This window comes from Dermacentor silvarum, chromosome 3 (assembly GCF_013339745.2).
Source record: "Dermacentor silvarum isolate Dsil-2018 chromosome 3, BIME_Dsil_1.4, whole genome shotgun sequence".
In the NCBI taxonomy this organism is placed as follows: Eukaryota; Metazoa; Arthropoda; class Arachnida; order Ixodida; family Ixodidae; genus Dermacentor; species Dermacentor silvarum.
This window is the reverse complement of record NC_051156.1, coordinates 110804795-110832570: the sequence shown is the minus strand read 5'-3', so window position 1 is coordinate 110832570 and position 27776 is coordinate 110804795. Positions and strand designations below refer to the sequence as shown.

Sequence of the window (27776 nt, the reverse complement as noted above, 5' to 3'; positions counted from 1 at the left end):
TATTCTCTTTCAAATGTTTTATTAGCAACGATGCAGTTATGTTGTTTTGCATTTTAACTCTATAAATGCAGTTGCTGAGGGTGCCCGCAGCTCCTTATTTCCTTGGCTTCCTTGATCAATATTTCCTCTGAGAAGTGAGCGTTGGCCTTCATTTTTCACATATCTCCCGTGTTTGTTTTCATCGTTACCCTCAAATGGATGTGGTTTCGGGGTCCCAAGACCACTGCCGCTGGTATACTGGAAAAACGGCGGTGGAGATCTTAATAAATTTCGGCACTGAAATCTTCTCTCTTTAACCACTTTGGAAGCCAGGTGGACTTCGAAGTCCGGGTATGCTACCTTGGTTTCGGCCATTATTTCCCTGGGGAATTGGCGGGGGTGTCCAAGAGAAACTAACTTGACCTGCTTTCCTATTTCCAATGATGTTCGTGGGAAAAGGGGGCAGCGGGCTTCGGAATCCTGGCAGTATTTGGCTGTCACCCTCAGAACCAGGTGCACGCTGGTATGGCCATTGGGGTTGCTGGCTTCCTTGTGGGTTGTAACCATTGTTCCCGAAAGGCGAGAAGGGTGTCCATCTGGGTCTGAGTGGACCCTGTTGATTGTTACCAGGATTGTTGCGCAAGGATGGTAGTTGCTGCATTGCTGAACTCGATATTCCGCTGTTGCCATTGTTGGCCTTGTAATGTGAAAATGATGGTGGCCATTGGCTTCCAAAAGCTGGCCGTCCAGCTACTGGGTTTCCAAAGAAAGGTGGCAGCGTTGGAATCTGGATTACGGGACCAGGCCATTGCTGCGCACTTTTGTAAACAGCGTTGATCCGGTATCTTGGATGTGCTGTGATAGAAATAGAAAAAAAATTATCTGTCAGCCCTTCCACTGGGGTGGAGATGGAGGACCAGCGAAGCTGTACTATGGTCAGAATTCTGTATTTCCAATTATGACTATCAAGATGTGATGGTGTAATTGGTTATTTCAGCTATTCAAGAATGAGAAATGTATATTATCCGGTGGTTTTCATTTATTTAGTGACCACAGGAACCATGGCCTTTTATGGTGGCTACGGTACACTGCCATTTGCTGTACGGCAAAGGTTGGCACGTTCTTCATAAACACGTCACCGACGCCACGCGCGTTCGGTGCCAACGCGGACAAAACGCCGCCGTCGACAACAGTTGTGCGCGCTGTTTGTGTGACCGCACACAACCGCTTTCAAAACGCTGGCTACGTGACGGAACGGCTAAACGCCGTTGTGAACACTGTAATGGGAGAGGCGGGCGAGAGCCCGGAGATACTTCTTCTTTCTAGGATTTTACGTGTCAAAACCAGTTCTGATTATGAGGCACGCCGTAGTGGAGGGCTCCGCATTACTTTTGACTACCTGGGGTCTTTTAACGTGCACTACAACGCAAGCACACGGGCGTTTTTGCATTTCGCCTTCATCGAAATGCGGCCGCCGCGGGCGGGATTCGATACCGCGAACTCGTGCTCAGCAGCGCAACGCCTTAGCTGACTGAGCCACTGCGGCGGGTAGAGCCCGGAGATTGTCAGCGGCACAGGCGGCAGAGCCCGGCTGCGCGCATCCACCGCAGAGGGAGAGCGGGCACGCACACGCACAGTCTAGGACACGGTGTAAGAACATTTAGGTGTTGACACTGCGCGCGCGTGAGCGTCCAGATTATGTTCGACAGCGCGCGGGCGCACCGAGTAGCTCTGCTGCGAGCAGATAGATGGCGCCGGCGGCTTGACATTGCTCTGCCTCCCCTAAATTTTCGTTCGTAGTGGAGTGAGTAAAACTCAAAGCGCGCCGGAAATTCGTTATTTCAGATTACAGTGATAAGTGTACCAGGCATAATGCTTCGCTAAAATGAACGTATCTTACGCAGGGCGTGAATGACGTGAACACGGATCGATCGGGCAGCACTCAAGGCCCACTCAAGTTCCGCTCGCGCGCACAATTTCTTTCGTCTGGTCTAGCCGTTCATCCCACCACTAAAAAAAAGGAACATTGACTTGCGTGCTACACCTCGATCAGATGAAAATAGTGACTGCACCGGAAACTGTTCTTTTTCATGCTTATCGCTGCTTCCATTCACACTCTGAAAACCGCTCAAGCATCGTAACGCGAATTCAGTGTGGCCGCGGTATAAATTAATAAATGAAATGGCGCAAGCTTGCGATATGCAACGCACTAGAGCAAAGTCAAAGTGGCTGTTCATGGCTGGAACTTAAGATGAGAATGCACATCAGCTACGTAAAAACTCTTTCAAATGATAATGTATTAGGCGGGACGAAGGCAGGCGTGTTATCTTGGATTAAAGCATCGCTAATACAGTTTACTGATGAAAACCTGAGCAAATGCAGTTTTTATTCTGATTCCAGTTAACAAAGACCATATATATTATTCATTTGGCTTTCGTCCATTGAGGACTTAGTGGCTCTTGCAAGATCTTAAAGAAACAGGTGACTTTCTTTTTTATAAAAATGCATATGATAATGGGCAATGTAAGCGTGTTTGACAATGCCTGCTGCAGCCTGTCCACAAATAAACTTACACTCACCACCCAATAATGCTACAGACCTTTTTTTTAATTTCTTTTTCAAAGACACAATACGAAAAAGATTATGCATGCATCGATAATTTTAATAGGGGATACCCATCCCAGAATTTTACGCTCTCATACACTCCCACAATGGAAAAAAGGTTGAGTAAAAACATGAAAGTGGGTGATATACACCGCACGTGCATTGTAAAAAAATTCAGTAGCCAGTATGGAACAAATTTGAAAATCTGGCACACATGTGCACAGAAAACAGCCTTATTATACAGGGTGCACAAAGATTAAAAAAATACGCAAATGTCCGTAGCTGCACATAACCATAGTAATGTTGTTGCTGTCCCTTGGAGATACTCAGATTATTTTTTAGATTCCGACTAATTACAAAAATAGTCGTAATTATTTATTCCACTTCTCAAATATTATAATTACATTAAAAGTGCCATTAAGAAAATTGTAGAGCAACGTGAAAGTCTCCAGATACAGCTTTCTATTGCTCAATACGCGCTACGTAGAATTGTTTTTCCGAGCGTGAAAGAAGCCCACGAATACACGCAAAGTGCCTCGAGCGGCCAGTCGCGCGGCAATTTTGCGTGTATTCGCGGGTTGCTTTCACGCTCGGAAAACACTTTTATGTATGACGTATTGAGCAACAGAAAGCTGTATCGGGAGTTTTCCACGTTGCTGTACAAGTGTCTCGTTCACACTTTTTATCCGCTTATAGCATTAGAAAAGTTGATTAATCAATTATGAAAATAATTACGTAATTAGGCGGAATGCAAAAAATATAGTCTGAGTAACTCCAAGCGACGCCATAAAACATTACCTTGGTTCTTTCGAGCTACGTCACACTTACATATTTTTAAATCTTGGTGCATGATAGTTAGATGCATGTGCATGATATCTTGCACATGCAGCAAGATTTGCACAAACTGCTGCGGCACACAGCAGGTTATCTCTTCCGCAGCGGCTTTCGAGGTTTACTTGACCGTGTAAAGTTCTTTGGGAAGTTCGGAAATAAGGTGGGAACCCTTTTCTCGTGCTCCGCGTAATATGCCGTCGATATCATATCCTCTGAAAAATGGATGGCGCAGACATCGTCGGTAGGCATTAGAGTTCGGTCTGCCCTCAGACTTGGACGGCGCCACTGCTCTAGACGACTACTGTCGCATGGCGATTTGAATAAAGGCACACGCTCCGCACAACTCCGGTATCCAGAATTGCAGCTTGGTACGAAGCACTTTCTCGCCATTTCAAACACCCCTCAGAAGGTCACTCCCACTTTTGTCGAGGGTTCGTGGCGGCAATGGGCATCCTGCACTGTCCAGAAGGCGCTACGACGTTTTCATTTTTCACCCCAGCGTCGCCGACACCAGCCGCTAGGGAGGTGATGAAAGTGATACGCCATACCAAACGATAGCGGTAACCGTGAAAGCACGCGTCCCTCGCGCCCTTTCACTCGCACATACAGCGTCCGGAGCGCGGTGACAATTTCATCGCCGTTGACGTCATACGGAACCTCATGGCGACGGCGACGCCGACGGCAGAAATCTGCTTTGAAGTGTCCATATAATTGCTATCGCAATAAAAGCGTGCCTTCAAAACAGCGCGGCCGCACATGCAAGCAGGAAGACGAAGCAGCGGCAGCACGCGCCTTGCTGGCGAGGCTGGGACCGCATTCCGCAGCGCCCTCTACGACGGCGCCGACCGAGCTACAGCATACTAGTACACTGTAACCGAGCTGTAACCGAGGCGAACATAATCTGGACGCGAGCGGGCGGCGCTTTCGAGCGCGTTGTGGGGAGAGTGTGAGCACGTCTCTTGCTTATTCCTACACTGTAGTCTAGGGTGCCTCGATTCCCTCCTCGCGCACCGCTCCCCTTCCACTGGGTAATCGCGTTTGCTCTCCGCCGTGCGTTCGCTCTACTTGAAAGCCCGCGTCCTTCGCCCTCCCGCGCTTTCACTCGCACATACAGCATACGGCATATGAGAGTCCTCAAGGGCTGCAGAAGATAGCGCCAACCTTTCCCTTTCCCTCAAGAACCACTTATCATATGAGAGTTTTTTTTTCTATTCCCGGACGCGACCATCAGAGAGTGAGCCCTGAACAGCTTGGGTGTAAAAAATCAGCGACATTAAAACGAGCTAGTGTTGCACTCTATTGTTTCTTTATTGATTGTTTGCATTGCACGGTAAGGAAAGTGTATTGCCTTTGTTGTTTGTCCCTGGTGTAACGCACACACCCATATAAATTTATTTATGTACACCAACCCCAACATTTAATTATCTGCTCGCTCGAAAGCGGCCCCTGTCTGTGTTTTTGAACGCTGGGGTCACTTGGTTTTGAGTTAGCTGCCATAAACGGATGGATGAGTTAATCGCATGAGCAACTGCTTCGAATCAATCTAGTGGTTAGGATCACCAACGAAGCTGGTTATTTTAACACGAAAGTGTTTTATGCCGGGGTCCACCAAGACTTCACTGACGTATTTCCGTCACGGATATGACGTTCTTACAATGTACATGAACATAATACAAAGAAAGAAACCAGAAGAAAAAGTTCCACAAACATGCAAAATTTGGAAATCGAACCCACGACCTCTCGGTCCGCGACGATAGATCGCCGAGCGTTTAACCCATTGCGCCACAAACGCATTTGCAGAGAGCTACACAGACGCGCCTTATATATCTAACACTCCTCCGTGTACCCGCGCTCTTGCTCGGGGCGGTGCCGCCGCCTACGAGCAGAAAAGAGAAGTACTGCATTATGACACTAACGCGCACCGACAGTGAACGCTTCGGTGGTCTCAGCACTACGACGCCTCGATGCCAGCATTCGAAGGGACGCTGGCATCAAGAAGCACTACCAACGCCACCTAGGTGGCGTTCACCGTACTCAGCACAGCGGAGCGTGGCCTCCGCAATTAGCTCTGAAAATGTTTCTGAAGTTGATCGCGGAGGCTGCAATTACGACGCGCTGTACGCGCTGATTTGACTCGGTGACGATTCAGTTACGTGCTTTGTCTTGCGCGTTGTATTAGTGTGTCAGTTACGTGCTTCGTCTTTCGCGTTGTGCTAACGTGTGCAGCGTAGTGCAGCTTCCATATGCACGACGGTTGCTCATGGTCATCGACGTTGGTAGTCGTGATGGAGGAGACGTGCCACCAGGCGTCAGCGTGGGTGCATCAACGCCTAAGGGCGCTTTAGCCACAAAACACCAATAGACATTATATATCAATGTGCAATAAACATTACACTACTTCTGTGAAGACACGTTTCACTTTCGTGTTCTATACCAATTCCTATATAAGAGGGATCAACCACATTTTTTTACAACCTTGATCTGTTTATTCTTGGTCCTTAAAATCTGTGGTTCATGCTAGGAAAACATCAAGCTTAGAAGATTTCTTTTATTACTTTCCTATTTCTAATTGTTATATTTATTGCATCACCTACCCAGGAGGCAGTTTCTGCATCTGACTTAATGTTGAACACTTTTTTTGGCCACTGTCGATGGCTTTACTGTTTAATGTTAAATCGAAGCTTTTCTTGCCAACCTTGACAGACTTGAGCGGATGGCCCGTGCTATATAGTGGGGCCTTGGAATAGGGGCACCACCATGCTGGACAAACGTCTTTAACCTCCTACCCCCTCTGGGGACTGAGGTAGGAGTCTGTCTGGTTTCTGAATATAATAAAGTTTTAGTACTACTACTACTATTCACAGACTTTGTTGACCGAGGCTGCTGTTCTGCCGAATACATCCGTTAACATATATGCAAAAGGCATATAAACGTACATATAAAGTGGATAATTCAAACATTATATGCTCACCTCGTATTTGCAGCTCTGTTCCACGTAACAGACTGAATACGTTCCTACACAAAACCTCCACATATAAAGCCGCCTCACAAGAATTTCTAGAGCATACTGATCTGGTAATAAACTAGATATATTTGCCAGATACCTTTATTTACTTTATATTCTTTTATCTGATCATTCAGTGTGTGGTACTGGCTTACTGGCCAATCCTGCAGAATTACAGAATTACTAAGTCCTATGATGTGTGATTCCTACATAAAATTTGACAGATGTAAGGACGGCTCACAGATAACGCTAATACACCCCAATATGTTATTAGAATGGATAATTATATTTTACGAACTCTTTGATTTACTTTCTTTTCTTTCATTTCGCCATTTTGTATGTGTCACTGTGGGTATGCCTGTTTTTTGGTGGAATCCAGAATCGGCATGTCGGACTGTGACGAATACGGCAGAGAATCGCTAAATGTTGCTGGGTACGTGTGCTACTTCTCTGTTCACACACCTGTTTGCGCCAAATAGTACGCATCACCGCTAGCTGTAAAGCATTCCATTAACTACTTTAGTTAACCTTAATTTCACATAGATTCCTTCATGTGCGTTGCACTTGCGCGAATAGCTTTTATTGATCACTTATATGGACGACCCTTTCAGCCACTCAGATTTGCGCGGAGAGTCCAGGCGCCATCTAGTGCCTGAAATATGTAATTTGTAACTGCAGTAAAATATGCCTGGCTGAATTTCAATGAAATTGGTGCTTGGTCCGTGTCGTATTTATGAGAGGAAGCATCACGACTTGTGGATTGAATTTTTTCGTTCTGGCGTGACAGATGCTGATATGGTATACGTTATTGGGATACGAAAATGCAATGAAATACTAATTCAATGAATTTCGTACCCTAATAAAGGATTTATCGACCCAGCAAGAATGTATGATTAGTGATACCGATAAATTTGAGCACGCACTGATGATGTCGTGATGTCTGTGTCTCTCGTTTTTTCTGTGTTTTACAAGTAAAGCCATAGTCTTTGGGAAAATTGATACTTACATCACTTATAAGACGCGGTCTGCTACATAAATGTAACTTGCACAGTCAAATTAGCGTCAAATACATGCAACTGGGGCTCTTAAACTGGGGTACGTGCTTTATGAGGAACCTGTGTTTATCGCTTTGGGCGATTAAATTTCGAAATGTGGTCATAAAAAAGTTGTCGCAGTTTCACCTGAAAGGCGAAGCATCAATTGCGATAGCAAATTTGTAGAGAGCGATACGGAGTAATGATAGTAGCTTTATCAACTGTATGAACTTGGACATGCAGCAGCACCGGCAACACGCAGAACTGTTGTCGACGCCGTCGGCGTTTTGCCCGCGTTCGCACAAAATGCGTGCGGCGTTGGTGACTGTTGCCGGAGCCTCTGATATAAATAGGCACTTGGTGCCGCAGCTAAACGTCCCCTCCCTTCCCTCCCCCTCCCCCCTCCCCCCACGGCCTTTCGTGCGTCAGAAGAAGGCGCGTTTGCTCTACATATATGGTGATTGTAAAGGAGGAAAGTGACGCCTACTTCTGCAGCCCTTAAGGGAGCACGGCACAGAACGCTCGTTTGTTCTCCGCCGTGCGTTCACTCGCCGTGAAAGCGCGCGTCCCTCGCGCCCTTTCACTCGCACATACAGCGTTCGGCGGCGCGCGGCGACGATTTCATCTCCATTGATGTCATACGGAACCTCACGGCGACGGCGACGCCGACGGCAGAAATCTGCTTTGGAGTGTCCATATAATTGCTATCGCAATAAAACGCAATCCGCGCATACTTGCATATTCGGCATCCGCGAAGCGTACTGACTTTTGTATCTGTGGGAGTTACCTCCTAAACGCGCATATTGATAGCGTTTTAGCGTTAAATTTCGTTTGCTTTGCATACAGCTTCCTGATTCATTCTATATATTTGTACTTCCAAATTTCTTGTACTTGTGTATACATCAGGGCCCCACCTACTAATCTATAATCAACATGGTTTTTTATCGCCAATTACAGCTTAAAATATTCAGTAATTCTTTATCATAAAATAAGCTTCTGTGGTTAAAACTAAGGCGCATGTATGTGACATCAATAAAAGTTAAACAGGCGCTATATTGATGCGGCAACAATGTACAAATGAAATCTTAAGTGCTGAAAACATGGTCATTTTATAATCAGTAGCCTGAAACATAATTCGCAGAAGTACTCGTAAATCGCAGAATTACCGCCTGTCTGTTTTGGTTTAAAATGGTGTAAATATTTAAAATGGTGTAAATATGCTTTAAAACCTTACCTCTCGCGATAGCGGCTGAAAGAAACAGGAGAGAAACACTGCGGACATTCATCTTGCGGAGCTTTCGGTTTCCTCTTTCCCTGCGCAAACATAAAATGACGAAGCATCAATTGCGAGAGCGATTTAGTAGACAACTATACGGAGTAAGTATAGTAGTTTTATCAGCTATGTAAACTTGGACATGCAGCAGCACCAGCAACGCGGCGAACTGTTCTCGACGCCGTCGGCGTTTTGCCCGCGTCCGCACCAAACGCGCGTGGCGTTGCTGACTTTTGCCGGTGGCTCTGGGGGCGGCTCGGAGGTTTTCGACGAGATCAGAACGGGATGATAAGTGGTTCTTGAGGGAAAGGGAAAGGTTGGCGCTATCTTCTGCAGCCCTTGAGGGAGCACGGCTCAGCGCCAAAGAACGGGACACTCGTCGAGCAGCTTCGGAAGTCTTTACCACCTTCTCGCCTCGCAACGTTTTTATATAAATACGCATTTGGGGCCGCAGCTATACGTCGCCTTCTCTCCCTCCCTCTTGTCCCCCACGGCCTTTCGCGTGACGGAAGCAGTCTCGTTTGCTCTCCGCCGTGCGTTCGCTCCCCGTGAAAGCGCGCGTTCCTCGCGCGCTTTCACTTGCAGATACAGCATACGGCGCGAGGCGACGATATCATCGCCGTTGGACTCTATACGGAACCTCACGGCGACGGCGACCCCGACGGCATAAATCTGCTTGGAGTGTCTATATAACTGCTACCGCAATAAAAATCTGAAAAAATAAAGCAAGAAATATTGCAACTGAATTCAATATTATCAGTCAACCAAGAAGATGACAATGATATTTTAAGTATGGCGACATTGAAGTAGCTCAGGGATCGTTTAGGAAACAACCACAATATCATATCAGTCATAAACAAGGCAGCCATAAGAGCCTAGATGCGCTATATTACTTGAAGGCAGCAGCAGTGTAGTGAATGCAAAGCACACAACTTAGACCGCATATAGGTCTTAATAACCGATATTTTTGAGCATAGATTCTCAATCCATATAAACAGTCTAAATATGAAAAAGGGCGCATTGCTGTGCGTTTTTTGTTACACGTAAAAAGTAATAAAAAATCCCTGAAGCACAAATCTAGAAACATGAACTACAGGCTGGAAAAAGCGCGATGTCTTTAAAGGAAACTATGTTTAAAAGATTTTTACAAGTAACCGGAAATTGCAGAAATAAGAACAACGTAAAGTTCGTTTTTCGCATCCTCTCTTAAATCACCTGTTCAGACACGCTGACAAGAGATGCGGAACGTGTTAGCAATCGCCACCTTGATACTTTCAATAATACAACGAGGGCTATTCATAGGTGCACAAATCTTTGCTCGCGTATAATGCATGGCCTAACAGATCACCCAATGGCGAGCATTGTGCGGGCCGCCGCGTCACTTGTAACGTCATCCCTCACGTCGCATAGGAAAAAAAGTTGTCGCAGTTTCACCTGAAAGGCGAAGCATCAATTGCGATAGCAAACTTGTAGAGAGCTATACGGAGTAATGATATTAGCTTTATCAGCTGTATAAACTTGGACATGCAGCAGCATCGGCAACACGCAGAACTGTTGTCGACGCCATCGGCGTTTTGCCCGCGTTCGCTCAAAATGCGTGCGGCGTTGGTGACTGTTGCCGGAGCCTCTGATATAAACAGGCACTGCGTGCCGCAGCTAAACGTCGCCTCCCTTCCCTCCCCCTCCCCCACGGCCTCTCGCTCGTCGGAAGAAGGCGCGTTTGCTCTACATACATGGTGATTGTGAAGGAGAACAGAGACGCCTACTTCTGCCGCCCTTAAGCGAGCACGGCGCAGAACGCGCGTTTGTTCTCCGCCGTGCGTTCACTCCCCGTGAAAGACGCGCCCCTCGCGCCCTTTCACTCGCACATACAGCGTTCGGCGCGCGGCGACGATTTCTTCTCCAAATGACGTCATACGGAACCTCACGGCGACGGCGACGCCGACGGCAGAAATCTGCTTTTGAGTGTCCATATAATTGCTATCGCAATAAAAAATAAGACAGAAAGCGTAGACGTACAAATTTCCTGAATAGGGCAAACGATTTTTTTTATTTGTTTACGATACTGTTGGCCATAAAGGCCGTTAGAGGGTGGCTTTTAAGGCATCAGAAAGAGAATTTCGCTGTTACAATAGGTTATAAAAAAACTGAGTGTTGCAACATTAAAATACATCAATAAAGTGTCACTCATAGAAAACGGGTAAACTCATAATTTGAGCAGCATTTATCAAAATAAAAGCTGGGTGTTACAAAAGTGAAGTACATCAACGAAGTCTCAGTGATAAAAAAAAACACGTAGAATGACAATTTTTACAGTAGTCTAACACTTCGTCAATCAATTTTGTACCCTCAAATTCGAAATAAATACTCGAATTCATAAAACAAACCATACATGGTATATGGTAGCAGTTCATAAAAAAAAACAAAAAAAGGCCTGTGTATTATGTACAAGAATGGAGGCAAACAAACATTCAGGTTTGTAATGATGTCATTAAGCATTTTTCCAAGGTTTCAACTAAGGTGCACTACCTAACGCATGATAGCAGTGCGTTCCAGTCTTTTATGGTTCGGGATAGGAATGAATTTGCATATGCGTCGAAATGTAGCTGTGGCAAAACAAACGTCGAGTCATGTTTTTAGGGGCGAAGCTCCTTAAAGCGGCACCCGTTCGTCCCTCGTCGTAGTAGTAGTGTGTAACCAGTCTGAGAAAAATGAGAAAAAAAATTCCGAAGTTGTGTCCGTAGCGCGGAATCGAACCAGGGACCCTTCGCGTCCGAGCGCGCGGCGTTAGCCCACTACGACACGAAGCACACATAGACGCAAGCACCACGATGGCAATAAATACCCAACATTAACGAAAGGCCGCGTTTCTAGCGCGTTTCTAACGCGTTTGTGCTAGTGCGTTACGGCCCGTGTAAGAAGCTGGTGTAAGACGCTGTGGCCTCTCCGCCTTACCTTCAACGCGTTTCGAACGCGCTGCCCAAGGCGGTGGCAAGTCAAGTTCAAGTCGAGGAGCGTTTAGGAATACGGGGGGTATACTCTCTCAGCAGTCATGTGATGGCGTCGGCAAACGCGGTGCACGTTCCGGCATGTGTAAATGGCTGCGTAAGACGCTGTGGCCGCTCCCCCTTACTAGAGAGTACTGCACGTCTCTAACGCGTTTGTGCTAGCGTCCCCTTAAGCGGGAGATCCGATGACTCCCTCCGGAGCTTCGCCCACTCATCATCATTCACCCCGTGGATATGCTGTGATTTTTTTTTCCTAAGAGTTCACTTTTTTTGGCGGAGCTATGTAATCTGAAATATTAGGGAGCCTACACGCAAAACGGGGTTGCATGTAGGCTCCCTATGAAATATCCATGTTAAAATGGTTTTTAGAAACCAAAAAAGTTGTCGCAGTTTCACCTGAAAGGCGAAGCATCAATTGCGATAGCAAACTTGAAGAGAGCTATACGGAGTAATGATAGCAGCTTTATCAGCTGTATAAACTTGGACATGCAGCAGCACCGGCAACACGCAGAACTGTTGTCGACGCCGCCGGCGTTTTGCCCGCGTTCGCTCAAAATGCGTGCGGCGTTGGTGACTGTTGCCGGAGCCTCTGATATAAATAGGCACTTGGTGCCGCAGCTAAACGTCGCCTCCCTTCCCTTCCCTGCCCCCCCCCCCTCCCCCACAGCCTTTCGCGCGTCGGAAGAAGGTACGTTTACTCTACATATATGGTGATTGTAGAGGAGGAAAGAGACGCCTACTTCTGCAGCCCTTAAGGGAGCACAGCGCAGGAGGTGTTTATTATACATAAGGAAGAGACGCTTAATTCTGCAGCCCATAAGGGAGCACGGCGCAGCGTCAATCGCAGAACGCGCGTTTGTAGTAGTAGTAAGTGGTTCATGTGGAAAGGGAAATGTTGACGCTATCTTGTTTGGCGCTGAGCCGTGCTCCCTCAAGGGCTGCAGAAGATAGCGCCAACCTTTCCCTTTCCCTCAAGAACCACTTATCATCATCTATCTTCTGCAGCATTTGTTCTCCGCCGTGCGTTCACTCCCCGTGAAAGCACGCGTCCCTCGCGCCCTTTCACTCGCACATACAGCGTTCGGCGGCGCGCGCCGACGATTTCATCTCCACTGACATCATACGGAACCTCACAGCGACGGCGACGGCGACGCCGACGGCAGAAATCTGCTTTTGAGTGTCCATATAATTGCTATCGCAATAAAATAGGAATTTTAGTCTTGCCACTAGGCGCCGCTGTGATACAGGGGGTAGTTGAAGCTGATTGAACATCTGTCTTACCGAGTTGGCGGAGGAATATTTAAACAAAATAAACTCTGAAGCCTTTCTTTGTACCTTTTCCAGTTCGTTTATTAGACCCACTTGGAACGGATCCCATATGGTGCTTGCGTACTCTAACGTTGGTCTCACATAGGTTAGAAAAGCCGGTTATTTGACTGATTGAGGCGCAAGCTTCAACTTTCTGCGCAGAAACCAAAGTTTTTTTTTTTTCGGCAGTGCTCGTGATACCTGTGATATACTGTTACGCTGGGCGGTGGAGCCGAAGAAGAGGAGATAGAAGAACTGCGCGTGTGTTAGAGAATGCCGGACTGCCTGCGATCCCGTCTCTATGCCCCCTCTATCATCTTGTAAATAAACCCATCTCTTCCGCAACAACTTTGGTGGACGGTGCGGGGCAATCGCTCTGGACACAACCTTCTTCTACACACCCTCCGACGAAGCCGGCGCTTGGTCGGACTACCGCCTGAAGACACGGACATGAACGAACCGCAAGCAGCTGGCGGCAGCCATGACACAAGCATGCAAGATGATAGTGAGCGCCCAAGGCAAGTCATCTGCTGGATTCCTCAAAAAGAACCACGCACCTTTTCCGGCAAAGCTGATGAGGATGTCGACGACTGGCTCAAGTATTATCACAGGGTAAGTGGTCACAATGGCTCGAACTCTACGGCGCGACTTGCTGACGTTGTTTTCTTTCTTACCGGAACCGCACTTCTCTGGTTCGATAACAACGAGAGCACGCTGACTACATGGGAAAGGTTCGTTGAGGAAATCAAGTGCTGCTTCGGGGACTCACTTTCAAAAAGAAAGAAGGCTGAACATACGCTTTCTCGAAGAGCACAGTGGCCCGGGGAAACATGCACAACTTACATCGAAGTAGTATTGAAACTGTGCAGAATTGTCAACACGGGCATGTCGGATGAAGATAAGGTTGGACATCTGAAGGGCATCGCTGAAGATGTCTACAATTTTCTTATCTCCAAGGAAGACCTGCGTACTCCTTCTGATCTAAGACGTCACTGTCGTGCTTTTGAGGCGCTGAAGACGCGACGAGTATTGCCAAAATTTGGTAGACTTGACAACGTCACCACGGTCGTAAGTGTGGACGTCTCCACCTCCCACGACATCGCTTTGTTGGTACGCCAACTCGTTAAGGAAGAACTGGCGCACTTTCAAGCACTAGGTGGAGAAAGAGACACAGGACGGGAGTACCAGTAATGTACACTTGACGCATGCTTTCCTGAACAGCCGGTACTTTGCCAACTGCAAACTAACAACGAAAATCGGCCTTTGCTTGATGAACGTGTCCGCGTCAACACGACGGAGTTCCGGCATCCTTCGCGTAACTTCGGACGCCGTCAGGCCGCACCACCCCAACGCATTTCACCCCGATACAACCAGCCTCAGATCCCATTTTATGACAACCCTGTGTACCGCGAGCCACCCATGGTTTTAGCTGCGGAATCCGTGGACATATCGCCAGGTATTGTCGCAGACGGCAGCAGCACGTTTCGGCCATCCCCGAGTATCAATCTGGAGTGCACTACAGTACGCCGTGGCAGACCGCTGCGCCTCTTCGACGACATCCGAGTGAACATGTATCCCGGCGTGAGTCTCCAGCTTCCGACCGCAGCCTTACTGCACCTCCGACCGGCTATCGCCGCTCGCCATCGCCTCGCCGTCGCTCACTTTCACCACCTCTCCAGCTGGGAAACTAGCTGGTGCGACCAATGGAGGTGAGGTCGCGGGACGGTCACGTAGTCCTCCACCTGTCGCCATGCTCAAAAACAAAGTGTGTGTCTGTGTTGATGGTTTAAGTACTCATGCCTTAGTGGATACCGGTGCTACAGTTTCAGTGATGAGTGTGTTGTTTAAAAATCGTCTTGGACACAAGGTTATGTTCGCGTGGGACCGAAAGACTACTTTTCGTGGAGTTGGGGGTGAAACCCTGCGGCCCGTTGGTGTTTGCTCTGCTCTAGTGAGTGTTGATGGAGAAGATTTTCCAACTGAATTTATTGTTTTTGAACACACCACCCACAACATCATCCTTGGGATTGACTTTCTTGGTGAATGTGGTGCATTGCTAGATTGTGGTGCTGGTGAAATTTCTCTTCAAAGTCATGTGATGTCACCAATACCAGAAGTATCTGACGTGGACACGCAGGGAGTCTTTTCCGTGTCCCATGACATTCTTTTACCGGCTCAAGCTGCAGCATTTGTTCCAGTGATTTCGACGGATGGCCCTCCGCATCGCTGTCATGGTTTAATTGAGCCGTACTCCCGTACCATGTTGAAGAAAAATATATTGGTTCCTCGATCCATTATCGAATGTGTAGATGGTCGTGCACACGTGTGGGTGGTGAACACGTCTATGGAGCAAGTTTTACTGCCGACTGGACTCAAGCTAGCCACCTTTGACTCAGAGGCGACTGTCTCTATTGGTGCCGTTGACGCTTCTACTAGAGCACTGCACGGGCTCGGGCTTACCCGAAAGCCCGGGCCCGGCCCGGCCCGTGGGCCGGGCCGGGCCGGGTAGAGGAGTTCTTTCACGGGCTCGGGCCGGGCTCGGGCACGGCGTGTGCTTTTTGACCCGGGCCCGGGCCGGGCTCGGGTTTTTAGACGCGGGCCCGGGCCGGGCTCGGGCTTTCTTCAAGTTATTCTCGGCCTTCTCAACTCTGAAAAACATGTATTTTTTGGTCTCGGGCCGGTTTCGTGTCGGGCTCGGGCCGGGCTCGGGCTTAAGGTAAAGAGGTGGCGGGCCGGGCCGGGCGGGTAACGTAGATTATTTCCGGGCCCGGGCCGGGCCCGGGTCTCGCCATAAAAGTTTTGATCGGGCTCGGGCGGGCCGCCCAATGTAAAAACGGGCCCGGGCCGGGCCCGGGCCGCAAAAATCGGCCCGTGCAGTGCTCTAGCTTCTACCGACGCGAGCGCAACGAATCGCGGCTACACCTTGGAATTCTCCCGGATGACGAACTATCCTCTTCTGAGGGGACAGAATTGCAAAAGGTGCTCGTCCGCTATGCGCGAGTATTCGATTTCGCGCAAGACCAGCGTCCCATTTCGCTTCCTGATTCACGAACGCAACACCGCATAAACACGGGCCAAGCGATGCCTATTCGCCAGAAGCCGTACCGCGTCTCTCCTGCAGAATGAAAATTAATTGATGAGCAAGTTCAAGAAATCTACGGAAAGGTGTTGTCCAGGAGTCTTGCAGTCCCTGGGCAGCTCCAGTGATACTAGTTAAGAAAAAGGACCATTCTTGGAGGTTCTGCGTTGATTATCGAAGACTTAACGCCGCCACGAAGAAGGACGTATACCCTCTGCCACGCATCGACGATGCTATCCATTGCCTTCATGCAGCCTCCTATTTTTCCTCTGTTGACCTACGATCGGGATACTGGCAAATACCGATGCACCCGACTGATAAGGAGAAAACTGCCTTTGTGACCCCGGATGGACTCTTCGAGTTTAATGTCATGCCTTTCGGCTTATGCAACGCGCCAGCAACTTTTGAAAGGTTTAGGGACACAGTGCTACACTCTAAAAAATAGGGAGAGTATCGCAGGAGTGAAGGGGCCGATTTACTCTTCAAGGCATTGTTTTACTCTCGGAAAATGTCGGGGAGAGTGAAATGCATTGTTCACTCTATCCGCATCGAGAGAGTGAAATGTTATTTCTACTCTGCTCATCTGAGAGAGAGTAGAATGCCCGTTCCACTCTCGCGGCAACAGAGAGCAAAACGTAGCATATACTGCTGCTTAAACTGCATGAGGCTGGTCGGGAACATGGAGATGTATCGCTCACGCAGGCAGAGCAAAGAGCGCATCGTTTTTCTTGTAAGAGAAGAGGCATCCAGCGCGCAAACTGGTGCGGAGATCAACGCACTACTTTTTGTTTCGGAGTCGCCCCACCGTGCGCCTGCACAACATCGCGGAGCAGCACAGCGCCGGAGAAATGCGATCCGTTCAGCGGGCAGGCCCGGGCAGGCGGCGTGCGCCAAGGCCATCCACGAAAACTCTTGTGTCAGCCACGTTTTACCGCCACGAAAAGAGGACAGTCGTTCATCGTTCGTTGGATTGAACAACAAATACTCCACGGTAAGTGATTTCTAATTTACGTGGCACATTCTGCGTATATGACATGCTATCGCCAGGCAGTGATCGCGAAGTTAAGCCTGTTAAGCCGCCGCGATTGCCAACGGACTTGGTATGCGTACTGCGTCATTGGATGTCAATAGAAAAAGCCAGTCGTCGCGGTGACTGCATATGATTTTATCACTTGCCGCAATCCTTAAGAGCTTTTAAAATCGTAAACGCTCAGTGAAGCACGGTGTGTTTAATAATAAGTGAGGCGCGGCGTCGCATAAAAATGTTTCTTCACCAGCCCATGATTCCGTGCCAATGCCGAGCGTGCTTAGCGTGTGTTTTATGTGTTTAAACTTATTCAGTTTCGCAGTCTACGGTGTGCGGAGCGATGTATAACTAAGGAGTTACATAACAAACGGCGTCAGCTTGTGCGCGGCATGCTTTCGTTATATTAAGGCGCGCGCTTGACAGTGTGTTTCGCCCATGGGTAACCTGCGGCCAGTGAAGTTACCTGCAGTGCTAGCGCCTGTTAGAAAGTTGCCGCAGGCATACAGCTGCACGCTGCGTGAGGTCAGTTTGACGCGTAATGTTAAACTTGTTAAAGCATTGCGAATTGTTGCTTTGGACTTAATAAGACACCTTTTTTTTTGCCAATGTATAAAATTGGTGTGATTTTATGTCTGATTTTGTGTCTCGTGTTGCGGTTTCCGAGCGCGGTGCAAATGTGAACAGGCGCGTTGCGTATCGACTCGGTGACTGGTCAGGCGGCGAGTTATGCACTGGAATGGAATACAATGGCTACTGTTCTAGGATTACCCTGGCAGGGAAGTTCTACATTATTGCTATTGGCTCGGTCTCCACGTTTAGTGTTTTCGATATGCCTGTGCATTTGCTAGTATGAGTTGGCACTTAAAAATTATGTTGTATGGACGGCTCTGTGGGATCCAAGCGTAAGCTGTGCATCTTGCTATTGTAGGGCAGATTGAAATATATTTACCATCTTGTTATTTTTCGCGGAGAAATGAAATATCAAAGTAAAATGTTACCTTGCAGTTTACCAGTCGTTTGTCATGCATGCACAAACTATAAGTTGGTCTAATAAACTAATAACGTTGGTCTAATTGAAGCTTTTACATGCCTTCAAGAATGTAAAATGCTAGATTTCAAACTGCAGCAAGAGATGTGGGTAAGCTTGGCATAACAGGCCTTGCTACCCCTTCTTATAATCACACCCAGTAATATCCATTGAACTAGATAACCATATTGTCATGCCTACTGCAAATATGATCCTCAAGTTATGGCTTGAGCAGTGTCATAACCAGAGGGGGGGGGGCACAGTGGGCACGTGCCTAGGATGTGTCACAAGTGGTGTTTGTGACACATCTGAATTCGTCATACAGCTTTGCACTCTTTGCTTTTCAGTAGGTTACATAAAAACTGCATGCTTCACTGTTCAGTTAAATGACTGCAGATTTGAGTACTTCATATCGTAATCAACTTCAAGTGCAGCATAAGCAGAGCGTACAGAATTCAGTCTCATAAGTTTAACGGGTTTCTTTAAAGGTGGTTTGCCTCCTTCTCATGTCATGCCCCGTCATTCTTCTAGCACTACATTGCGTTATTGTTGGCCACTTGTGTATGCCGAGTGTAGTCTCTATACTTTTCTTCATTCCACTAGCTATGTTCCCTTTACATTGGCGGCTGATTTCTTTTGTTTTAGATAAGGCAGAGAGCCGAAATTCTCTTCAGGAATTATATTAGTTCATAACGTCAGAAATGAGATGTAGACAATGCCACCACTGCTTTCTCCCCTAGAGGAGGGGATGCGTTTAGGAACTGTGCCAACAATTACCAATATTTTATTTTTCAGAATTTTTGTAACACTGGTGCTGGACTGAGGCCTAACGGCCACTTTTCTTTTTTATTTCCTCAAGTCAAAAAATTGAAATTGGTTTGGAAGTTGACTATTACAGTCATTTATATGTTTCACTTTCATTACTGTGCAAATACTTAGTGCTAAGGCTTATTAGTGCCATGACCTTTTTCGTTGACTGTTTTAGATGGTTTCACAATATTTCCTCGTGTTAATTTGCGCGCACAATGTTTTTCAGGCACCCGTTTTATAAAACTCAAGAAGGCAGCTGCAAGGAGAAAATGGTGTCAAGGAGCCAGCTCAGCATGACTCCACATGATGCAGAGGAGCGCACTGGAAGGCATCAAAATGTGTTGCCATGCAATTTGAACGAGAAAACTAAAATGTGGGTATACTGGGTGTACCATGTAACTAAATGGCATGAAAACTTTCAAAAGACAGTATGTCACACAAAGATGAAAGTTTCGAATTTTTTTTTTCATGCACGTGTGACATGTGTCAGATTCCTTTCGCATCTGCACTGGGCAGACCATAAGGTATTTTAACAAGTGCCGCAATGAACACCAATGAGCTATTAGGGCAGCAAAGTACTCGCATTTGACAGTGCACTAATGCAGCAGGAGATGGTGCATATGCTTTAGCCTGCATCACGACCAAGTAGCACACGGAATTATGGAAGCATTCAGCAGGAAAAAAAATCGCAAAGCAAGATGTACCAGCCAGCCTCCATTGTCATCATTGATACCAAATTGGCACTGCTAGAATGAAGATAAATGTGTGAAGTGGTGTTCTTTGCTGGTGTGGCCTTTGCTTCCTCGCATTGCTCCTTTGTGTTTGGCTACAAACATGTGCCATGTGTTAGTAATGAAATGGAAAGGATTGATTTACAAGCAAAAATCCCCACTTCCCTGATCAGATCATTAGAATATGCACCTGTACCAAATGAACAAACTATCACGTGATGTCTTATGAGAAAGAAAATTATACAATAGACAACAAGAATACCACAACAGTTGTGAAATGTGTCAGTGCGCTGTGGCAATAACTGTCTACGAAATACAGTGCGTGGGAAAGCGCGATGGCACGATCCCGAGAGCACCAGGAAATTACTTGCATGAGGATGCCAAGAGTGAAGTCGAGCTTTCTGCCAAAAGACTACCAGCTTTAGATCCAACCGAATGGGAGAAATGATATGCCACTGTACTGCCTTGACACAGAGCGGAGATAGTGTTGGACAACCACGGAAAGATGCGCGTTTAGAAAAAAGGGGGTGCAGCCCATGCATGAATAACTATGTGAAATATTATAACCAAAACTAGACGGTGCGGCTTTACACGACAATATACAACACATTTCTAAATATACTGTATACTCTGTCAGGAGCCTCCATACGCTACATAGGATGTTATCAAATGAGCTGCTGTCTTGAAAGTAATTTGCGCATGAAAAAACGTTTCCTGCACAAATTACTTTACCAGCCTCATGCTTAGCTGCTCATCTGATAACCTACGGTATATAAGTACACGAGTTTAGTGCTTGAAATGCGTTTTCTGACCAGTAATGTGATGCATCTTTCTCTTCAATCGTAGTGCCAATACTTCGCGAGTTTGCGCATGTTTGTTATTTGTTTGATTTTACATTGTATACTTTCATTTTTTTTTAAATGTTGCCAATTGAAAATAAAAAAAAATATTTCTCACTGCATTGGCGATGAAATTTTAAAGAAAATGTTTACGTATTATTGCAAGATGTGTTGTAAAGTTGATGAAAATCCGTGTAATCGGATTTTAAGTGTATCTGTATGTTTTTCCAAATTTTACTCAGTTTGCGTTGTGACTGTTTGATCAATAAAATGTTGACCTTTTGAGAAAAATGTGTTTCATTCGAGTGACTCGGCGACTAAACATCAAATCCAATTCACCAAGCATAAGTGCAGGAGCTCCTTATAAAGGAATCAAATATACCCGACATGTAAGTGTTGTGAATCGCCTCTGATGTGACCATGGCACTGCATAGCGAGTGCTTTCACACAACTGGGAGGAGTACCAGCACTCTGTCTGAAGGAGTACAGACACACTGTTAGGAGGACTACAAGCACTCTGTTTGGGGGAGTAGAAGCACTCTGTTTGAGGGAGTAGAAGCAGTCATGTTTGAGGGAGTACAAGCACTCTGTTTGGGGGAGTAGAAGCACTCTTTTCGAGGGAGTACTAATACTCTTGTGGGGTGGAGTATTCGTACTCCGGAAGGAGTTCTAGCACTCTGTTGAGGAGGAGTACTAATATTCTGTCCGGGGGAGTTGCTGTACTCTCTCCGAGATGGAGGCGTTTTACTCCTGAAAAGGGAGTGAAATATGGGACAAGCAGATACTCCCCCAAAGAGAGTTCCCGGAACTCTCTTTGTTTTTAGAGTGTACGCGGATTAAAATGGGCGATCTGCATGTGCTATCTCGATGATGTAATCATTTTTGGAAAAACACTCGAGGAGCACAATCAGCGACTTGGCGTCGTACTGGACCGCATACAAAACGCAGGATTGGTTTTAAACTAAAGAAGTGTCACTTCGGTGAGCGCCAGACTCTCGTTCTCGGTTTTCTCGTCGACAAAGATGGTATACGACCTGATCCTGACAAGACTGCTGCAGTGCGCGATTTCACCCAACCGAAGACAGCAAAAGACCTCCGAAGTTTTCTGGGCCTTTGTTCGTATTTCCGCCGGTTTATTCCGAACTTCGCCCAACTTTTCACCCACTCACGTGCCTCCTTCACAAAGACATTCTGTACGTATGGACTACAGAGTGCGAGGACGTGTTCCGTCAGTTGAAGTACTTACTCACCTCTGGGCCAGTCTTGCGCCATTTCGATCCCGAGGCCGTGACTGAGCTACACACTGATGCTAGCGGTGTGGGCGTTGGCGCCGTCCTCGTTCAACTTCACCATGGGTGCCTGCACGTCGTTGCATACGCAAGTCGGACACTGACGAGAGCGGAGCGAAATTACACTGTCACCGAATTGGAATGCCTGGCAGTAGTCTTCGCCATCCAGAAGTTTCGGCCATATCTGTACGGTCGCCATTTCCAGATAGTGACGGACCATCATTCCCTTTGCTGGCTTATTGGACTGCGGGATCCTTCTGGACGGCTGGCACGCTGGGCGTTGCGCCTTCAGGAGTACAACTTTTCTGTCGCCTACAAGAGCGGTCGATGTCATACCGATGCCGACTGCTTGTCTCGTCTCCCGTCGCCACACTACAACGCTAACGACGACGACTTCGACAACTATCTTGCCAGCATTACCGAGTTTCCTGACGTTGGTACCTTTAAATGTGAAAAACGTCGAAATCCTACACTAATACCCCTATTGGAGGCTGCCCGCACGTCAGGTCAGACCACGCCGTTCACGCTGTGTGACGGCCTGCTTTACAAAAAGAATTACTCTGCTGACGGCGCTTCGTTGCTCCTAGTCGTTCCCGAATGTCTGCGTACTGCGATTCTTCGCGCTATGCATGACGATATAACATCGGGTCACCTGGGCTTTGCCCGCACGCTTCATCGATTACGCCAGCGCTTTTATTGGCCGAAGCTATGGAAGAGCACAAGACAATACGTTGCCATTTGTCCAGGTTGCCAATGTCATAAGAAGCCGGCGACGCCTCCTGCAGGCTTATTGAAACCTGTGAAACCTTCTGCTTTACCCTTTGAAAAAGTTGGTATAGACTTGCTGGGCCCCTTTCCCAAGAGCTCTACTGGCCGTCGCTGGGTTATTGTGTGCGTCGACTACTTGACGCGCTATACTGAGACTGCGGCGCTTACCTCTGCCACTGCCGCCGATGTGTCGTGCTTTCTCCTTCATTCTGTCATTCTGCGCCACGGCGCTCCACGTGTTGTGATAAGTGACCGTGGACGGCAATTCACCGCCGACGTTGTTGAAGATTTGCTGCGCCTTTGCGGTTCTACTTATCGCCATTCAACGCCATACCACCCTCAATCAAATGGCCTCACCGAACGCAAAAATCGTACTCTTACCAACATGTTGTCATTGTACGTCTCGGCTGATCACAAGAATTGGGATGCCGTGCTGCCCTTCATCACGTACGCATACAATACAGCCAAGCACGAAGTAACCGGGTATGCGCCTTTTTATCTGCTGTATGCTCGCAGTCTCCAAAGGTTCTTGGACACAATTTTGCCATTCACACTCAACGAAGACACATCCATTACAGAAACGTTGTGTCGTGCCGAAGAAGCACGCCGGCTTGCTCGACTACGAACACTTTCTTCGCAAGTTTCAACCAAGGCACGCAATGACGCCCGGCATATACCTGTCACTTTCGCTCCAGGCGATCACGTTTTACTGTGGACACCTCTATGAAAGAAAGGCTTGTATCGCAAGTTTGTCTCAACGTACAGCGGTCCATTCGTGATACTAAACCGATTAAGTGACGTCAACTGCGTCATAGCAAAACTGACCTCCAGTAATCGCCGGTCGTGGAAGACACAAGTGGTTCATGTGGCCCGCCTGAAGCCCTACCATCATAGGGTTCCCGAATAAAGCGGTACCAATCAGGTGGTTCCCTAACTCGCTCGGCGAGCTTCGTCTGCGCCAGAGGAAGATGTTACGCTGGGCGGTGGAGCCGAAGAAGAGGAGATAGAAGAACTGCGCGTGTGTTAGAGAATGCCGGACTGCCTGCGATCCCGTCTCTATGCCCCCTCTATCATCTTGTAAATAAACCCATCTCTTCCGCAACAATACGTTTTCCAGCTTAGGTTCTTGGTGGGAGTTATCCCTAGGTATTTCAATTTATCAACTGTAGCGAGTATTCGGGAGTTCACAAAGTATTTGTGACCCAGGACTTTCTTTATATTGTATGATACACTGAAGACAACTGTTTTTTACTAGTTTTTCATTTTCCACTTTTCACATCATATTTCAATGGCAGCAAGAGCGTCGCTCAGCGATTTTTCATAATTAACTTCGTTAATTTCCCGGTAAAGTAAACAGTCATCTGCGTACGAACGAACGGTGATGTCTTCACTAATACCGGAACTGATATCATTATTGTATGCGAAAAATAAAACAGGACATAAACAGACCCCTGCGGCACGCCTTAGCTCACAGCTAAGGTGCTCGATCTTATGACATTTATTTTTACATACTGCGTTGTACCGGACAGATATGCGAGGATCCATTCTAACAAATTGGGATTAATTTCCATTTGTGCCAATTTGCTGATTAACAGAGAGCGAACGACTGTGTCAAAGGCTTTAGAGAAGTCTAAGCAAATCGCACCAAGTTGTCTATTGTTGTTAAAAGCGCTAGAAAAGTCGTTGATGGTTTATATTAGCTGCGTGGTGGTAGAAAGGCGTTGCCTAAACCAGTGTTGATTTGTAAAGGAGGTTTTGTTACGTTCAAAGTAAGTGTATATTGATTTGGATATTATATGTTCGAGTAGTTTGCAGCAAATACAGGTCAAAGATATGGGACGGTAATTTACAATTTGCTGCTTGTCACCTGTCTTATGTATTGGGATTACTTCTGAGCGGTCCTTCAAGTAATGTACCATAGCGGTACGTGCTCCCCGAGCCAGCGAGCAGCAGCAGCCTGCACTGCCAGCGTCGCATGCCACCGACCGGCGACGCGTCGCGTCGATGGCCTCTCCCCTCACGCAACACCGGGCGCGCTACGCCGCAACAGGTGTTCCCTTTCGCCACTTCTGTGGACGCCTCCTAGATAGCAGAGCGCCTGTACACTTGGATCCACGAAGGGATGCTACCTCGCCCGACATCCATAAAATTTAATGGGGACGCTCCACAGTACGCCGCGATGATTTTGACGTCACGGCCTTCGTCGCGCCTAGCTTGACAGTGGAAATTTCGGTCCAAGTAGGATAACGTGATAAACCAGAGTGCATTGGATCTGCTCCGTCGAGGAGCGCTCGTGGCGAGAGCGACAGCGATGGTGGCATGGCGTCGCGGCGACGCCCTCTCTCCTCTCGCCATAGCTGGCGCGCTATTTCACCACCAAGTTGTTCATTTCGCCTGCTGTGCTCCGTCAAGGCGCTGATCGTGATGCGTCGTCGCAGCCAATGGAAACTCCGACGAGCCGCGCTCGTTACGTGGCGTCGCAGATAATGGAAATGCGAGTTTCTGACAGACGCCATTTCGCTGCTACAGACGAGAGACGCCCACTCACAAGTGTCGGCCGTGGTGGTGGTGGCGGTGTCACGCTGAAAAATGGGCCGATCCTGGTGATAGCGCAGAATGGGTCCAAGCTCAATTACGCATACCCCTGTGGGCTCGGGGTCCTGTAACGCGCCTTTGAACTACCCTTGTCCCACGGGGACCCAAACAGACAAAATCACCACCCCTTCTCCTGAAGAGAAAAGGGGGGCAAGCGAATCTTGTCATCAGATTCTAGCGTGAGGACTTCCGAAGCCCAGGCGAAATGTCAGCTAAGAGCCGCGGACCCCGAGTTGCGGGAGCGCGATGTTGAGGCCAAGCGTAAACGAAGAGCCGCTGACCCTGAGTTCAGGGCAAACGAAGCGGAACGCCTGCGACAGTGTCACTTTGCCACAAACTTCGCTTACCCCCATTTTCTCGACAAGGCAAGGGCTCTAAATTTTTTCGCTGAATGGGCCATTTGACGCTTTCGTAGCAAAAATACTGTGTGGTGATGGCTTTCCAGTTACGCAGTGTTGTTAGATGACCCCGCTGCGGCATGTTCGCTAACAGCATTCATGAGAAACACAGCTCCTTCAAAAATTTTTGTAGAGAGTATTTCAAGGATAGCAACTAGAAGACAGTCATCGATAAAAAAATTATCAACATCGTGATCTCCCCACAGCATCAATTTAAATGTTGCCAAAGATTCGTCTTGTTGAGTGGAAGGATTTTAGAACAATGCTGGAGGAATAAATACACTCGAGATTTATTGTGCTAAGAATAAATATGCATCTTTGCGAGGAGAACCTAACGGAAGTGAGCATCTACAGTTTATGGCGCTTTAAAATGCATCGGCAATGGGAACGCGTCGCTTTTAATGCAGTGGGGTGTTTTAGGATAGCGCATTTCACATACTCCGGATTCTTGCACCTCTGCAAAGTAGGACTGAAACAAGGAACATATAGTGCGAGACTTTTGGAGAAATGATATACATAGTATGGTAAATAATGAGAGTAGAGCATCGCGATAGAATTGAAAGTAGTACCTTAAAACAGTGAAGATTAGGTAGTGGATGCCACCTGCTACGCCGAAGAGCAGCTGAACCTAAGTCTGCAGTGTGCAAATCGAAACCGCTTCCATCATTTTCATGTTACTCCGTGGGCGCGAATACCTGCGCAAACCTAGGTATTATATTTCCATTTTTAGCTCAGTTATCCGAAGTAGTCTAAACCACTTACTTTTCTTAGGTAGCTTCACTTTGGGACGTGGCTCACCGCTGTATCCGCGTAATATTGTAACCGCCGGTGTGACCTTATATGCGCTTTTACTGAAGGCTCTGCGTTACACGCAATGTCAAACCTGTCATAAAACTAACGTGGTTAGGGGCTAAAAATAGGAAATATTTTCACTTTTGTCAGCACGAAGTCGAAAACACTACTGCAAACATCTGTCATAGGCGCTATTCGTTTCCTTTTTCCGCTCTTTGTAAGCTGTCAGTAAAAATGTAAACAAAGTGCTGCTCCTTTTTTTTTGTAGTGTAGAAATGAGTCGCTTCTGAATCCTATTACAACTATTCGGATAAAATTGGTCGTTCTCTCGTGCTTTTTTTTAATAATCGCTTTGCTAGTCACGCTCAAGGAACAAGCAATAAATCATATAGGTACGCCTTACGCCTCACCCCAGGGCAATCTCATTCCAGCGAAACCTCTGTGAGTAAACATTGGATGGCACGTCCGCAGTAACCTTAACATTTACAGACGTAGCGGCTTAATGATACTTTAGCAGACTGAGGCTTCGCAACATCTCCGGATCGCTGTGTCAGGTTTGTGTGGTGTCTAGTGGGAAGAGAAGACTGAGGTAGTGAAAAATGTAAATTATTTAGCAGTATTCAGCAGCATACAGATGTTCCAATACTCAAACATTTCTGCTAAGCAATTAGCAATATCTAATTGAGTGTTTTCCACAAAAGCCAAAATAACACCTGGCTTTTGCAGAATCTACTTCAAGTGAACGACGATGACACTGCCTTCTTGACCATAATAAAGGTAATCTGACGATATGGTTAGTTAAGCAATCATGATTCTAGATTACTATTAAATGGAGAATTTCTGTAAAGGCCATTTATGTCGAAGGCCACGCCGGCAGGGACATAATGTAGGACCATATTACAAAATGTAGGCACGGCTTGTCAATGTCACTTGACTAGGAAAGCACAATTCCAGCCAGGTTGTGTACATAGTCGATCTGTTCATAAAAGTCGGGTAGGGTGTATTAGGAACCCCGCCGCCATGAGGTACGTAAACATACTGCGCCTGCTCAAGATGTCGTATGGTTGCAAGAGTAAAGAAATGACATAACCAAATACACAAGTCACATTTTTCACGCATCATAATGCTTCCATGTCTAACTTGTGTTACACCTTGTGGAGTTCTTCAGGCTTAATTTCGCATGTGAGCTCACTTCCTCTTGGTAGTTGGCCTGTTTCTGTTGCTGATGGTGTGTGGGCGCTTGAGTAATGTCCCCTCTATGGATAGCACCCGCCGCACTCGTAATGGACTGGGGCTCTTGCGCGTGCACACCATAGGGAGACGGTCAGCTTCTGCCATGGTCAAAGGGGTTCGATATCCCTCTGTCTTGCTGACCGA

The 27776-nt window shown here is 47.2% G+C and overlaps 1 long non-coding RNA gene across 1 annotated transcript; it reads right to left on the bottom strand.

Annotated features, from left to right (window-relative positions):
- Positions 1 to 26442, bottom strand: LOC119445691 (uncharacterized). Its single transcript, XR_005190655.2, has 3 exons — positions 26370 to 26442; positions 8690 to 8769; positions 1 to 834 (listed from the first exon to the last, which is right to left on the bottom strand). It is a non-coding gene; the product is annotated as an uncharacterized LOC119445691 (long non-coding RNA).
- Positions 26443 to 27776: the final 1334 nt, after the last annotated feature.